The following is a 17,307-nucleotide window of genomic DNA, read 5'->3' on the forward strand; positions in this document are numbered from 1 at the left end:
ATTACAACTCCGCTCTCATCCATGATCGTAGGGGGTGTGTCTGTGTGTGAATATTCTCTGCAGTACCAGCCACTTAAATGCAACCACATTGAGAACCCTCATTAGCCCCAGGCGGCCAAAGTGGATTTGCTGAGTGTGATACCCTCCAGGCTGGAGTGACTGCCCAACTGGAACCAGACACCAGCGCAAAGAGGGAAGCCAATTATTCAAAGGCAAATAAGAGTCTAATTATGGCTTCAGCTAAAGAGGGGGAAATTATTTGAGGAGAGACCTCCCATTTTTGAGGCAGACACAGCACAGGACCATCATTCAGAACAAGGGCTTGGATCTAGTCCTGACTTTGCTGCCTTAACCAGGACACTTCTCCTCTAGGAGCATCTGACTCCTCATCTGCCAAACAGGCACAGCCTAGGAAACTTACCTCATGGGTTTGTTGTGAGCATCACAGGCCGTCATGCCTATATGAGGCATAGTGGGGTCTGGTACTTGCTCATATAGGGAGCATCACCATCATCATCAGTGACTATTATTAGTATTACTGTTATCTGTAATCATGGAACAGAATGTGAAACCAGAACTCATGAGGTTTGGGTTCTCAGCTTTGCAGTTTTCTATTTATTCCAACTCAAAAGTGAATGATACTGTTTTATTTTCTTTATCTCTCGAATGAGAAGCTCAGATTAGGGTTTATGTCAGGCCTCTAACTCTGACGTTTATGGACCTACCTGTGCTGAGATCTATACATCATTCTCTTCACGGAGCCTCACATCAGCCCTACTCACAGAGATTATTATTCTCTTCCTTTTCTGTACACAGGAAACTGGGATCCAACCCCTCACTCCTAATTTCCATACTATCCTTAATTGTCTGTGTGTCCCCAGCAAACAGATTTGCTGGCTGCACTCAAGGTTTTTGATTGTCTGACACGGTGATGAGACTCAGGACTGTGCTCACACCACTACCTTCCCTCTTTTACTCAATCCCTCCAAAAAAGAGTAGATACAAAAGCCCAGAAGGAGACTTAAGTCAGACTTATGGGCAGCTCCTGACGCCTCAGCTCTCTTTAATGTAAATAAAATTGATAAGCACGTGTTCTTCTTGGCTTGTGGGTTATTTTGAGAACTACCTAAAAGATTGTATATGCATATGTGTGTTGAAAAATTGAGCCCATGAGGTAGATCAAATGTCTGAGCTGGAAGGGACACTAGCAACCAGCTTCTCAGAGGTGGTCAAATTTAGTAATTCAGAGAAGATTAGAAGAAGGTTCACTCTTGCATGGATAGCAAGCCTTACTACTCCCCTAACTTCAATGAGAGGAGAGCTCTCTCCCTCTCCCTCCTTCCCTCCCTCCCTCTCTCCCTCTTTCTATATGTCTATGACAATTTGGTTTAAACAAAAAAGTTTAGGTCTATAGAAATCTCTGAAAAATTGATCTGGTTCTGATGAGGGATGTTGACAGTAGGGGAGGCTTGTGGAGGGGCAGGGGGTACATGGGATCTCCATACTTCCTGTTCAATTTTGCTGTGAACTTAAAACTACTCTTAAAAAATGTCTATTCTAAAAATGTTAAAAATCCAGTGACCATACACACACAAGCACAAATTGAGCTGCCCTCCGCACCCCCGCCCCCCCGCCATCCATTCTGCAGAGGAAGAAGAAAAGGCCCTCAAAGATGAAGTGGCTACAAGGAGGCCAGTTAGCTGCCCACACACAAATTGTTATTGGAAGTGTGACTCAAGTATGGTGGGGTCCCTGCTCTTTCTGATTCAAGGGCACATGTCAGTGCCTTAGGGAGGTGGTGAGGGAATTTTTTTCATGGCTCACGCCCACAGTAGGCCAGTGGTTGGCAAATGTGTCTGCTGTTGCTGGCTCTCAGGGATTACTGTCTCTGAGCAAATTGCTGTGAGGCAGCTGTGCTGATGATTTCCCATGGCTGCTTCAAGAGGAATGCACAAGGTGATGAGGTGGTGGTTCAGGCCCACACCGTGCCCATCGTGTAGCCCACCAGCCTCCAGCTCTGCAGGCCTGATCATTTCTCTGCATCTCTGACTCTGTCATTGCCTGGCCTCCCACCCTGCCCCCACATCTTCCCTATGCAGTCCCTTCCTTAAATCCACGGTTTTCCTCCCTGACCTGGAGCAAAATCTTGCCCCTTGCTCCTTGGTCTCTTTTTGAGCCTGTGTCAGCCATTAACTAATTCTGAGTGAAGTTCTCCTCAAGCCATGGCCTCCAGTTCCACAACATGAGATAAAGATGGTGACTGACCACAGGCTTCCGAGAGAGAAGGTGGGCTGTAGGAATTCATCGCATGTCATTTTCCCTGCCAGAGGGAGCTCCAACCCGTTTTCTTTCTGGGTCATCTAAGAAGTAGCCATACTTTGCCATGGTTAGCATTGACTTTTGTTTAATTTTGTTTGTTTTTTTTTCAGACACAGCATAGTCTAATTTCATTTGGGGGAAGCATATTTCCTTTACTAATTTGGCTTTGGCTTCAATCCTTTGGGATTAGCCAATCCTGACATTATTGTGCTGAGAAGCATTCAGCTCTTTCCCACCTAGGTTGAGCCCATTTTATCCTCACTGTTGCCACTCTACTCAGGCTGAAACTGGCTCTGTTACCCAGTGGGGATAGAGTCTGCTCTGATTCAATTGTAAATTTTCAGCATTCCTCCTCTCCATAATGGAAGGGCGGTTTTTTGTTTTTTAAAAAATTTGTGTTGGGGGATCCCTGGGTGGCGCAGCGGTTTGGCGCCTGCCTTTGGCCCAGGGCGCGATCCTGGAGACCCGGGATCGAATCCCACGTCAGGCTCCCGGTGCATGGAGCCTGCTTCTCCCTCTGCCTGTGTCTCTGCCTCTCTCTCTCTCTCTCTCTCTCTGTATGACTATCATAAATAAATTAAAAAAAAATTTTTTTTAAAAAAAATAAAAAATAAAAAATTTGTGTTGGGTCCAACACATCTCCCCCTAGGGTGAACTCTTTGCAGGCTCCTCAAAACAATGGAGAAGTTAAGTCCTCCTCCTGTGAAGGTGAGCTAAAAGAAGTTGGCATCCAATATAGTAGCTTTGGGCCCCTTGTGCCAGCATCATCTGGCCACATGGAGCATTACTCCCAGCTTGCATTTGGTTTATCAAAAGTCAACCAAGTGTGGAGAGAATCCACCTATTATGGATCTGAGGAGGCTTTTATTCTTTTGATGCTTCTCTGAGGTATCCCCTGCATTTGCACCTTCTTGTATTCAGGTAAAGAGTTTTATCTCTGTATTCCAAAAAACTGGCATTGAGTAGGTACTTAAAGCATGTTTATAGGATGAAAGAACAATTATCTTAATTGAAGGACCAGTCTTCTGAGCATTTAGAGAGGGGGCAGCAGTCAGGACAACAGAACCCCACTTGCAGGTGGATTTTTCCTTTCATGCAAATATTTCCATGGGTCTCAATACATTGGTTTTCATTAGCCTTGCCTCTCCATGCCAATGTCCCAGATTGGCCAGAGCCTATGTGTACAATGAGATGCTCGGTTTGGTTTATAAGGATTCTGGGCTCCCCTCTGGTTGCAGCTGCAGGTTTTTAAATAAATTACAGTCCAGGTAGCAGGAGGTTGACTACGGCACTCTGCTATCTGCTGAATGCCTGTGTCAAGAAATCAAGAGGTCCCAGTCACCTCTCAGGAAAATTTGTGGTGTTTCAGGATCCTACAGTGAGTTGCAAATCTTGGTGGATAGCGGGACCAGTCTGCACATAGCAGAATGGCTCATACTATGGGTTCATCAGGAAAAGGAGAAAATAATTCTCTGAGCATAAGATGTGTTGCTCTCTCATTCTAGTTCATCAGGAGATCTCAGCCACACACATCAAGAGACAGACCTTGAGATCTTTGGAGGAAAGCAAGAGAGATGGCTGTCTTGCAGCTCTGAAGTCTGGCTCCTTCTGTGTAGCCAGGCTTTTTGTAACTTTTTGTTGCCCCACCCTACCTTTCTCCCTCTCTTGCCAACATAGAAGATAACACTGGGTAGCCCTCCATAGTTTCTGTCCCCTGGTTGGTCCTGGAAAATGGGGACATCCTCAGGATGTACTGCTGCATGGTTGCAGATCTCCAGCCACTTCTTTCTATGCCCAAGGATCAGAAATGGGAGGTACAGAGAGAGGAGGAGCATTGCCTTGGAGAAAATCAAGTTCATTCCACAATTGCTCAGGGTTCCAGTTCTCAGTTGTATTCCAGTTCCACCCTGCCTGCTCTTGCCTAGGGGAGACCATCCACATGGGAGCTCAGTGCCACCAGAATGTCCACAACTCTAAACCTCAATCTGTAGTCCAAGTCTTTGCTTTCACCTCAAGAACCGTATCTTTAACTGCCTCCCTGGCTTCTTAATTTCTGTATAGGATAGACAAAGAGAGGCATTTAAAGAGGCAGGTTTTCAATTCAATAAATGTTTATTGATTCTCTGCTATAAACAAAGAATTGAGAAGCCATTTAGAAAATACAAATTTGGCAAAAACATGGCAATGTCCTCATGGAGCTTGCCTTCATTTGCAAAATGAGGCACTCTTCATTAAAATGCAGGATGGATACTCTATAGTAGAGCTATAAGCAAAATGCCATGGGGGACTTCAGAGGAGAGAGCCAGGATGATTCAGTCTTTCTTGTTTACAACATCTAAACATTTATTTAAGAACATAAAACAAAAGGAATACCAAAGATCTTCAGAACTAAATATTTAGTCTTTCTCAATATATTAAGCTAGATTTTGGTAATATCTGATTTTTTTAACAACTTTTTTTTCCAAGTTTTTTCCAAGTTCCAAGTTTTTTTTATGGCTTTCTTGACTTTAGCCCCAAATGTATGAGGAGGGTTTCTCTTCTGATCTCCTTACTAACAACTTATTGAGTTCTGGAAAGACATTATGGGGTTTATTCATTTTGTTTCATAATCTCTGAGTTGTATCCATCTATGACTTTGGAAAAGTCATATCACTTCTTTGGTTCTGTTTCTTTATCCATAAAATGGGGATAATAATAGGGTTGATATAAATAAATTTTAGGTATGCAAAAGATATAAATGAAATAATGCTTAGCTTGGTCCCTGGATGATAAAAAAATGCCCATAAGTGGTAGCTTAAAATTAATATAAGTGTTATTATTATTTTCATAAAATTTTCATTCATAATTATTATATTTGTTTTCATTATTATCAGTTCAGAGGTGAGACTAATGTAGAGCATTAAAAATAAAATGTTGTTTAAATTGACTTTTTTTCAGAATATCAAGACAGGAAAAAAACTGTGAGAAAGAGTATATATATGTACATATATATACTATTATAATTCTGATAATAGTTACTTTTTGTAATATCTTATAGAAATCTTATAAACATTGTTGTCATTCTTTTGCAGTTATAGAAACTTGCTTAACTAATACCAGATCTTGCAAATGAGCAAGCTTACAATTACTTTTGGTAAGCTTACAGTTACTTACTGGTTTTTAACTACTGCTTTTTTTTTTCCCTCTGCAATCTATTTTTCTCATAGGAAGGAAGAGATAAGACCGATAATTTGAATCAACACCCTCTACTACTCACCTGGCATACACTATCACTTGACCCAGGCAAATGATCAGGTGATGGTTTGTAAGGTCGATTGAAAGACAGCACTTTGCCCACTTCCAAAGTCAAGGGATGCACAGGCATATATCCTGGACAGTCAACTTCTGTTGTGCCTGGATTGCAGTCGATTTTATTGATTTTTTTTTTTCAACACAACAGCTTCAAAAGGTTCTTCTGCCCCAAAATAGCTGATCTTTTCAAATCTTTGCTATTTCTTCCTGGTAAGACTTTTAGATAACAGGGTAAATGCAATTAACAACTGAAAACTTTAGTTGATGAGAAGATATGCTAGAACATGTTTAAAGGTTTCATAACACATAGGCACATAGAATTGAGCAACATCTCGGAGAGATTGCTTGATCCAACTGCCTCATTTTACAGCATGACATATCCAAGGTTATCCATGAGTTAGTTGCAGAGATGGGAAACTAGGAATCCTGATTTTGATTTCTTTCCTTGTATTTTTCAAAGTGTGGATATGTATCACCATATGCAAAATTATGTTTCTTGGCATGAAGGATAATTTTAGGTATGCAAAAGTAAAGTACTGTACTACAGGAGCAGAAGATCATTCATTTTCTTCCAACTCCCTCTCAATCTTTCTCGTTGTATCAAGGCTTGTATACTTTTGCTGTTTTGTCTTTAATCTTTCTCTGCTAATCTCCTTTGATAACAAGGGAGCAGATCTCAGGCTTAAGTTCTTCTTGGAATTTAATAAAAGTGTTTTGCTTTTATAGTATTGATTGTTACACTTACCTTTCATCTATATCAAGCAATACTGGTTTTCCATTTGCAATAGGAAATTTTTCTTTTAAAAGAATGCAAGCAGATTAGAATGCAGCTACTTTATGAAAAGATATTATGTAAATAATAGGGCAGGGTATAAATTATGAGCAGTACATGGTGGGTTTCACATTGGCAAAAATAATGGTTAACTTGGAAATTAAATGGCTAAAGCTTAGAAAATATTTGATTCTGTCCTTTAGAAAGCTCTTGGCCCTTTGAGGAAATAATGGCTGAATTCTGGCTGTCTTCTTATTCATATCATGCCTTTTTAAGGTATCAGCCTAAAAAACAATTATCAGATTTATTTTCTTTTTTATGGTTTTATTAACACAAATATGACACGCACATAAGCTGTCTATTCATTTTCTTCGCTACGCAGCCTGGCATTGGGATTGGTTACTCTGATGGCCAGCTGGGTTGCTCTTTCCACAATGGCTTTCAGGTTCTTGGAGGATACATTGTGAACAATCTCTGCCAATAAGATTTGTTGCACATCAGCAGCACTTCAAGCTCCTTGATGTTGTGGACTAGGAACTTCTGGAAGCCACTGGACAGCATGTGCTTTGTTTTCTTGTTGCTCCCAATGTTGGGCATCAAGATCTGGCCCTTGAATCTTCTGCATACCCTATTGTCAATGCCTCTGGGTTTCCACAAGTTGCGCTTAATTTTGATGTATCAGTCTGGTGCCAGATGAACTTCTTGGTCCTCTTTTTAATGATCTTGGGCTTCACCAGATGTCTGAGGGCAGCCATGATGCCCAGCAATCGATGGCTGCCACCTCTGCAGGCAGCCAACAATTATTAGATTTAAAAGGAGAACATAAAACTACCCATATACCAGAGATAAACTCAGATATGTCCATTGTCATATTATCAGTAGCTTTCTTACAAGCCAAAAAGCTGGATTGGTAGCCAGGTTAGTTTCAGCGTATAGGTAATTTTAAATTATAAACTGTATACTGTTGCATTTGTTGAGAACAGAAACTGGTTTTATTTTTCAAGGACTGATGTTCTATTCTAGGATTATATTGTATTCTTGTCTTGTTTTCCTCTTCTAAGAAATTCTTTAATTTCTCATTATCTTGCTGTTCAATGAGAAGGTGTGAATGGAATAAAAAGGTGGCAAAATTCAATTTATCTAAAATTTTCCTACTATTATCATGTTTTAAAGATTAGAATGTATGGAATGAAAGGGCTAGGAATATTAAAGTTATTCATCAAATGGAGCTAAAAGTAACTTTCTTTTACCTATAATTTACATATATCAAGTGAATACATAAAAGGAAAGATGTACTAAGTTATACTATTGAGTGATTTTCCCATTATCCTTAACAGTTAATCTTCTAATGATGCTTATTGTGTTTACCTATTCTCTGAAGCAAAAGTTCCCGCTTTACCTATAACTTAGTTACCCAAATATCCTGGAGCTCTGAAGACCAGCCATCTGGCATGAGCTTGCCTTTCATAAATATCACACAGAACTTATTCATATCTCCTCCTGCTGTGGGCCCTCTTCCACTGACCATCATGTCTTCTTTGTGGAATGCTCTTTCAGTGGAAAATTTATTCTCATTTAGAGGAATCTGAAAAAAAAAATGAGGAGGGGGGAGGTGGAGTCAACTTCTGGTGACTTATGGGCAGTTAGAGTCAAATGTTTGAAAAATGGGCTTCTGAATCAGCAGAGATTTTACAAAGTGACTGGTGGAACTGCATACAGATAGGTAGAGTGCTGAGATGCCAAGAAATAATGCTACTTCTACTGCATATGGCTAATAAAAAGACTGCATTGCTAAATTCAGGGATAGGAAGGTTAATGATGATACATTCTTTTTTAGTATCAAAGATTAACATGATAACTTGCATATTAAAGTTAATTCAGACACACTGCTAATGGAAGAAGCATACAAAATTAATTTCTACAGCACCTCGTAAATTAGGATCACTCACTCTTCTCTGGCTGATGCTCTTTGTCTTGGCAGGAGCTGCATACATGCTTAGAGTGGGTGCACTTCAGTTTCATAGTGGGCATCTTCAGCCCCTGAGAAATTTGCAGAGCTTGGGGTGTGTTCCCTTCAGTCCTTAATCACTGACAGTCCTTCTCTGGGTGTTTCCCTGTGGGTTGTTACTTGGCAAGGATTTTGGTTTTAATAATCAATGAGACAATGAAATTGAGCTGAGATGAGTAGAGGGTGGAAAATGGGAGAAAGAATGGAAGGGAGGTGGGAACAGCTGCTCTCTCTTCATGCAGAAGATTCTCCAAGTTGAGTATGGGACAGCGTCTTTAGGTAACTGCTATCTTGAGCTCGGTTAAGGATCAAGGCTCAGTTGACATAGGAATCCAGGCTGAGATCTGGTATGATATCTCAGGCAATTTGCTTGACTTCCTCAAGCCTCACTGTACACCTTTTGAAAGGAATTTAATATCATCTTCCATTGTAACTATATGTATAGTCTAATATATAATATATAGTATATTATATATATTAGACTATAGTGTATAGTGTATATATATAATATATTAGACTATAGTGTAATTTATATATAGTTAAATACACAAATCTTAAATGTACAGCTCGGTGAGTTTTCTACATATGTATCTGCCCATGAAACCACCATCTATGTAAAAGTACAGCATATTTTTACTACCTAGAAAGTTACATATGGAAATTAAAATGAAAATAAACAATAATAGTTTGCGACTTATATAGTGATTACCATGGTACAGATGTGTTGCTCCAAGTGCTTTACACATATTATTTTATTCTTTAAACCTTGTGAAGGGAAGTACTCTCATTTTCTCTACTTTACAGATAAAGAAACACAGATATAGAGAGATTCTTGCTCTTAATTAACCTCCATCATTGGCTCTGTAGCACTAGTTGTGCGGCCCAGTAGTTAGTGCATCAGAGGAATGAGAATGGAGCCTCCTTAATTGTTAACATTTCTGCCCATTCCCCTTTTCATAGTCTACTTTATCACTGTTCCTTGCTTGTCCTGGGCTAGTAGGCTGTGCATGATGTTCTAGCAGGAGAGTTCTTGAGGGAAAGGGCCAGACTTTTACTATGTTCCATCCCCAGTTTCAACAGTTGGGTACATTGTAGGTACTCTAGAAAGAGTGATTGGCTCTTGTTGCCAGAAAACTCTGCCCTTCAGCTTCTCCTTGCTCCTACTTAGTAAAGTGACAGGTTGACAAATGTGTTGGTTACATCACCTGGGTAGCTTGGGCTGCTTAACTATCTTTGGACTCTTTCTAAACTCGTCCTTGTGATGATCGAAAAACTTCAAGTGAAAATTTCTGTTTCCAAGCCCCTTTGAGCGCCTTTGTCTCAACATGTGTCCCCAGACATCCTGGTGCAGACCCCAGGTGTGACTACTTTTCCTTTTCCCCCTCTACTTTCTTCTCCTCATCTTCCTTGTCTTCTGTATCTTCTTTCCTCTCCTTTTTCTTCTCCTTTCTTTCATCATGGTCTTCATGACCATCACCAAATAAACATTAGTAAGGTGTTTTCTGCTAAACACACTATAACTACCCATTATAAATGCTTCGTAGGATGCAGCCATGTTCAATGTATCTTCCATATGTAGAATTTATGCTTACCTATTTTGGTAAGATCACTTTTAGACACATTTAACCAGCTGTCCCTTTGATGTCTCCATCTGAATGTCTTACGTACTCCAACTCAACATTTCCAAAACTATATTCTTTCTTTTCATGAAAACCTTCTTCTCTTCCTTTATTTTTCTGCTGGTCATGTGGAGCTAACCCTCAAATTTTCTTGTGCCTCTTTTTTCACTTCCAATGAATCACTAAGGCCTTTAAATCTTATATATGCCTAGAATTTGGTCACTTCTCCACTTACATCCTGGTCCTATACACCTCTGTGTCATTTATGTTGCTTGACATTTGCTAGGCACTCCATAAATATTTGTTGGCATGAAAAATAAATGAAGGTCCCATGTAAGGACAAGCACACAGTCCTGAGACCGCCCCCGCCATTTGTTGTTTTTATGTTTGGCATGGGCACATGACACAGTCAAAGGAACCAAAGCCATTAGCTTTTCTCAGGTTCTTTTCAGAGTTAAAATTCCACAGTTTGATGTCAAAGCAGCTAAACACAACTAAACTTTAATGTAGAACATTAACGTTAACTCAGTATGAAAAATTCCTTTAAGAATTCAGTACCAGGAAAAACTGTTTCTCTTACAGAATTAGTTCTCTTCTATGTTAATGACCAACAAATTCTAGACCCTCGTGATTTCCTTTATTGCCCTGACGGTTTATCACATGAGGAGAGAGCTACATTTTATGGGCACTCAGAGCCCCTATGTTAACTTTTACATTGACATGTCATCTTCTTTTTTTCTTTTTGGAGTAAGGTAGATAGGAAGAAATACACATAACCAATAATGAATATATCAACATGTCATGCCCCAAATAAGATATTAGTGTCCGTTTCATAGGAGTACAGTTCAAAGTTCATCAGCAGGGACTGAACATAATTGAAAACAGTGTGTTTCATTGTATGCATTTTTTCTACTGTTCCTATCAATGGACTGGTTCTTTATTTTATTACATTTGAACTGCCCCAAGGATAAAGACCATATATTGTCCTCCCCTTTGTCCAGAAAGTTTATTACATGTTGTTGACTGATATTTATTCTGTTTACTTTCTCCTGTCTCACACTTAGCCTAGTTTTCTCTTCACTGGCTTCAGAGTCCAAATGGGATCTCTTTGATCCTCTCATTAAAATATTGGGCCCAAGTATGTGATTCATTTCTTAAATCACTCTTTTGCTTTGAGCCTTCCAGGGAGGGGGCTCACGTGGGCTCTCTTACAGGAATGGAAAAACTAAGCAGGCAAAAGTCCCCACCCACTCAGGGCTGCCTCTGTTCTCTACCTTCTTAGCTGAGAGCTTTTAGAAGAGAACAGGTCAGAGGAGAAATTCTCCACATTTCCACTTTTATTTATGGGGGGTAAAAGTCAGTGATTTTTCCCCCCTTCTTTGAAGTTTGCTTCTGATTATTCAGCTTGTTTGAAATATATTACACTTGTTTTCCCTTTGTTATGAGCAACACTGGCTTTTAAATGTGTAGGGCTGGCTGTAAATGAGGGAGGCCCCAGCCTCCTCTCCTCTGGAGCTGTTATGGGGAAGGTGAGAGGAAGAGAGAATCAGATGATGATTGGAGACAATTACACAACCATTCCATTTTGCTAATGCTTGAATCCAGGAGAATTTTCTCATTTAATTCTCTGAAATGAAGGGCCTCTCTGTTAGCCTTAAAATGTAAACAAGAGGCTTTTAATGTGCACTTTTCCCAGAAATGGAATGCTGGCTGCTCATATTGATCCAAAACATTGCTGTTGGTTTTTTCCTTCTTTTTTTTCCTTGGTATTCATATGTTTTGTGACGGCAGCAATATAGGATTGCTCAGGGGGCGGCATGAGGATTGTGGGTAAGTGGCATTATTATTCTAAGTTGCAAACAGAGATGTAAAAGGATATTCAGAAAAAGCTTGTCTGAGCTCGTCTTTAGTCTCTCCACATACAAAAGGCAACATAAAAATCCAAGGTGTATATCCCAATCATTTCAATTTATATCCACCTCTTGGAATGCAGTCCTCCGAGTTTGGTATTTCAGACAGAAGCACACTTTGTTTGAATGATGCAGGTAATAGCTTCAAATCCATTTCATTCTAGCACGCCTGGTCCAGGTGTTTTGTCAAGTGTACACGGCAGCTATAGATGAAGGAAACTGAAGTTTCAATGTGCTTTGCTTTGGATCCTCAAACTTCTTAGGATAGCATCAGATCCCCACACCTCATTATACTTAATAACTATAATTGAATTTGTATGATGTCTTATTTGGATCCTCCTATGAATTAGGCATTTTAATACCCGTATTTAGAAGAAGAGGGTAAAATGACCCATCTGATGTCACACAGCCTACCAGTAGTAAGGTGGGACTTGGACCTATGTCTCTGGGCCTGCGATCCAGAGTTCTGCCCACTTCCCATCCTTGTCTCTGTGATGGGGTAAAGCCAAGAATGGGAAGGTATTGCTAGAAGGGCTGCTCAGGGAAGGAGGGGAAGGTGAAGGAGCATACATACAGTTCTGCTCCTTAAACTTTCCTCCTCCAGCCCCTAGCTACTGCCACTTGGTTTCTTCAAGGACAGTGCAGAGTTATAAATATTGCAATAACCCAACAGTATATGGTTCTGATTCTGACAGTTGCCCTCAATGTAAGCAGACAGGGCTCCTTATCTAAAATTAGCAAACACTCATTCACTCATCTAACACTTATTAGAGTCCTACTGTGTGACAAGATTGTTCCAGGAACTGTAGAAGGCGGGACTCGATTGAGATTAGACATCTCATGCCAAGCTCTCACCGTCTTCTAGGAAAGAGTAGTGAATGGTTTGAAAGTCATGATTGCTGTTTGCTAACCAACTGTAGTGAGATGGGTAAGCTCAACCAATTGTAGCTCAAGAAATGGCTGGTTGAAGTAACAAAATGAAAGTGAATGACTGAACTGAAGGTTAAATCACGGAGTTGATGAGTGCTCATTATTGTTTAACTCTAGGAATCTAGGACTGGAATTTTTTGTTTGTTTTATTCCACTGGGACCATAACCCTTAGTAAAACAAACAAGACAAAACAACCAACCATTCAACAGATCAATCAACAGGATCTTGGATTTTCTATTTCAGGCCAGCCAGTTTGAGGGAGCTAACAAATTCAAAGGGTGGCTGCCTCCTGCTGGCAGAATGTAGGAGTAGAGAAATGATGGTCTGCACTCATGCATGGGTGAGTGAAGTTGGAATGGTGCTGGCACTGAAGTCAGACAGGCCTGTGCTGGAATCTTGCCTCGGTTGTTGTTACACTAGCTAAGTGACCCTGGGCAAGCTTCTTGGAGTTGCTTTTTTCTCATTTGTAAAGTGGGGATAACATTATATGGAACAAGTTTTAGTAATGATTAAATAAATTTTCATTGTGGTGCCTGGCACCCAAAAGGTGTTCAACATATGTTGTGTATCTCATACTTAATATCCTCCTATCCCATTCTTTCTTTTTAAAAAAGATTTTATTTACTTATTCATGAGAGACACAGAGAGAGGCAGAGACACAGGCAGAGGGAGAAGCAGGCTCCTCACAGGGAGCCCAATGTAGGACTCAATCCCAGGACCCCCGGAATCACGACCTGAACCAAAGGCAGATGCTCAACCGCTGAGCCACCCAGGCATCCTGATCTCCCATTCCCTTTCATTCTCAATAGATCTCTGGACAAACGGTTTCTACCCTTTATTAAAACATATTTGTTATAATGACTCCTACTGCTGAGAAAAGTCTGAGTATACCACTGCAGATTAGCTCAGAAAGGGTTAAAGGTGAAAGAGTTCCTGGTTAAGTATAGATTGAAATTCATGGAGCCAGTGAATTGTGTGAGTCTCCAAAAGGCCAGGGGCTGGGGTGAAGGGATTAAGGGATCTGGGTAGCATGGTGCAGAAAAGAGGCAGTGGGTCAGGGATGATAAGCCCTGGAGAGGTAAGGTAGTACTGTTTTAATAGGTATCCTAAGTACTTATAAATTAATTTGAATTCCAGATGTCACTGAATTAGAACCAAATGGGCGCAAGGGATGTAAGACACAGCTCTTTGCAATCAAAAAGCTAACTTGACTCATTTCTTCTCTGGCGTGAATTTGAAATGGAGCATATTACTTTGATGGGAATCTTCCTTTAGAGAAGGCCCAGATTATCCAGTATAGAGGCCACTTGGTTCCACCCCAAGCTTTTCCATTTGCTTCTCCTTCCATTAGCCAGGGTTAGGAGGTGGGTGAGACAGTCTTACAACAGGCCGAGCTACACTCATATGGTATGGCATTGTGAATGTAATTTTTCTAAGCATTAGGGACAAATTAAATTTGAGATCATGACTCCATTGGCCATATCTGTACCTTTATTTTCGTAAAAGCACTTTCTATGGAGCTGGATTATGGTTTCATGAGTGAGTTGGCTGGGAGGAGGCTGGTGGTGGTGAAAATGATCTTGGAAAGTGCAAAGGGGTAAGTGAAAGTGCAGGTACCTGTTAGAACACACCAATTATGCCCTAATAGCTTTCAGAAGGCATGATGACGGGCCACCTCTGAAGCCACTTCCCACCACTGGAAAAATGTTGAGGGAATCTTTTCATTACTTGCCAGTTGAGGCAATGAAATCATCCCCATGATTAGATCCTAATCTGATAACTCTAAAATGAATCTATTATTCTCTCACTCAAATCTTCAAAATGCATATGCTCACACATTGATATAGCACATCTAATCCATCAGCAAGATATGTGGACTCTGACCCAAGTCCCTCTACTTCTGTCTGTCTCTCATGCTATAAACTAATCAAACTTTCCTCTGCTCTCCCCATATAGCTTAGTAGAAGTGAACATGGGCTCTGGCAGCACATTTCCTGGCTTAAAATCCCAGCTGTGTGATATTATGTGAGTTACTGAACCTCTCTGAGCTTCAGTTTCCTCATTCACAAAATAGGTATAATGATACACTCTTCACACAGCGAATGCCTGGTAGATAGTGAGGGCTCAGTAAACATTAGACCTCTTCTTTCCCTCCTCAAAAAGCCTCCACAGTGTTCTGGCTTCTTCTCTAGGCTCACCTGCAATCCTCATTAAAAACAGAAAGCCAAAACATTTTTACCTCCACTCAAGGGTCAAACTCCTTGCCATGGGCCATAGGGCCTGATGAGACCTGGTCCCAGCCAGACTCTCCAAGTTTGTCATCTCGCTATTATGTTACCCATGTTCTATAATCTGGCCACACTTTATCCACGGGATTCCTTCAACGCGTTGGGCAGATTTCCAGCCCAGGCTCTTCACATGCCATTTTCTTTGCTTGGAATAATGTTCTCTCCTGAGATCTTTGCAAGTGGTTCCCTTCTCACCCTCAGGTCTCAGCTCAAGAATCTCCATCTCAAAGAGGACTTCTTAACTGCCTCAGGGAGTGGCCTTTCCTGCACACCCAGACTCCCTCCTGTTATGGATTCAGCATCTTGCTGGCAGCTGTCTGTATTTGTCGCAGCAACATCAACTCCAGGGCTCCATGTCGCCTGTGATCCATGAGCATTTTTGTGTACAACAGCTCCAGGAGGACTTTCTCTCCCCAGAGCTGGCATTGGCCTCCTTGTGTTAACCTTAGGCTGCAGGGGCCTGTTTACCTGTGTGCTGAGAGCACTCACAGTGCCTGTGGCTGTTCCAACCCCGGGATCAAAATACCCCAGCTGCTTCACCCCTGTGGCCCACACTGTTCCCAGAGCTTGCTTTCTGACACTTGCCTGCTTTTGTAGCCTGCCTGGCCACCTCCCCTTTGTGGTCTCACTTCTTTGCTCAGGGTGTTTTCTGGAACACCTCCTGATAAGTAAGTCACCTTCACTCAAACCTTATCTCTGAGTTTGCTCCTGAAGAATCCAACCTAAGACAATTATTATCCTCTTGAACTGTTTTTGATATTCCACTAGAATATAACATCCAGTAGAACAGTATCTGTTACAGTAATTATTTGTCCTCTTTCTCTCTCTCCCTCTCTCCCTCAATCCCTTTCTCTACATATATGTGTGTGTGTGTGTGTGTGTGTGTGAGATGTGTGTATACTCAATGATATAAATGATTACACATAGACTATCAGAGCTTACAAATTATCATCACTGTGATATTTTGGGGGCACAAATATACATTCTCTTAATTCCAGCAACTATGTATCAATCTGTCCTTCCTGTTGTCACTATATTTCTGAACAGCCAATTTCAACTTCTAATAGGATATTTTCTTATAGATTTGGTACAATGTCATGTTTCATGTTAAGTATAAAGGATATGCAGTGAAAGCAATAGCTTGGATTGAACGTGAAATGGATATTACAGTAAAGTTCTGGAAATATGTTTCTTCTTTAGTGTTCACCCCTCTAAGATACCTAAAGAGAATTTTTATAGTTGCTGAATTCCGAAATCTCTAAATAGGCTGTTTGTTTAGCTGGGAAGTCATATTTTGGCCCCCAGGGTTCACAAAGTGAAGATGTACATCATGGCAGATGCAGGCTGGAGGGGGAGTGAAGGATGATTCTGGATATTGTAATTAGGTGTGCCTTTAGGGAGGTAAGGAAAGTGAGTCATGAGTTGCTGCTGAAGAATGCGCGTTGGGGGGAAATGCTGGTAGAGTTGTAAAAGGCTTGTAACCTGATCCAGAATATGAAGTTTGTGGGTAGGTATTGATTTACCAGTGGGTGGAATTACTTTTCTTCATGCCACAGTGGCTGGAGGAGGGAGGACGTGAGAACAAGTTGCCATCTGTCAGACTGGAATTGTGTGTGGAGGTCTTCCTCCACGTCCAGATGATTTCAGTTACATGGCCTCAGACACCTGTGAATGGTTCCCAACCAAATGGAAGGAAAGCACTGAGCCAAGCTTGTACTGATCAGCCTTGGGCTTCAATAAAACATTTTCTCTGTTTGCCAAAAGAGCTGTGGGGAGGACAGGGCAAGCCTAGATAACTACAAGCTTCTCATCGTCCCCCCAAGAGAGTTGAGCTGAGCTGAACTGACTTTTCGGTCAACAGGAACTTGGCTAAAGCAGAATGAGTTTCACCTGAAAGCCTGTAAAATATCAAATGGGGTTGAAGAGTCCATTAACCTGTGTGGGTGACAGAGTAAGGGGCTGGCTATGAAACTCCAAATGAAGGCTGCCACAGGCAGTTTTAGACATGGGGTAACCATGCTGAGGATATGCATGAACCGCTCACATGGATACCTTGTCTATGTTTAACCCTTCTCCCTCTAGTGAGATGGGCCTCCCAAGTGTTCTCATGTCCCTCCATTCTCCTGGCAGAACTGGGATGCACCTGGGCTTGAAGATCAACCAACATGT

The 17,307-nt window shown here is 41.1% G+C and overlaps 1 protein-coding gene and 1 pseudogene across 1 annotated transcript in view; one reads left to right on the forward strand and one right to left on the reverse strand.

Moving 5' to 3' along the window:
- Nucleotides 1–17,307, forward strand: part of DOCK2 (dedicator of cytokinesis 2) — a 398,532-nt gene that overhangs the window by 121,646 nt on the left and 259,579 nt on the right. The window lies entirely within an intron of this gene.
- On the reverse strand, nucleotides 6,741–7,137 carry LOC121488110 (annotated as a pseudogene).

This window comes from Vulpes lagopus, chromosome 3 (genome assembly GCF_018345385.1).
Source record: "Vulpes lagopus strain Blue_001 chromosome 3, ASM1834538v1, whole genome shotgun sequence".
Taxonomy (NCBI): domain Eukaryota; kingdom Metazoa; phylum Chordata; class Mammalia; order Carnivora; family Canidae; genus Vulpes; species Vulpes lagopus.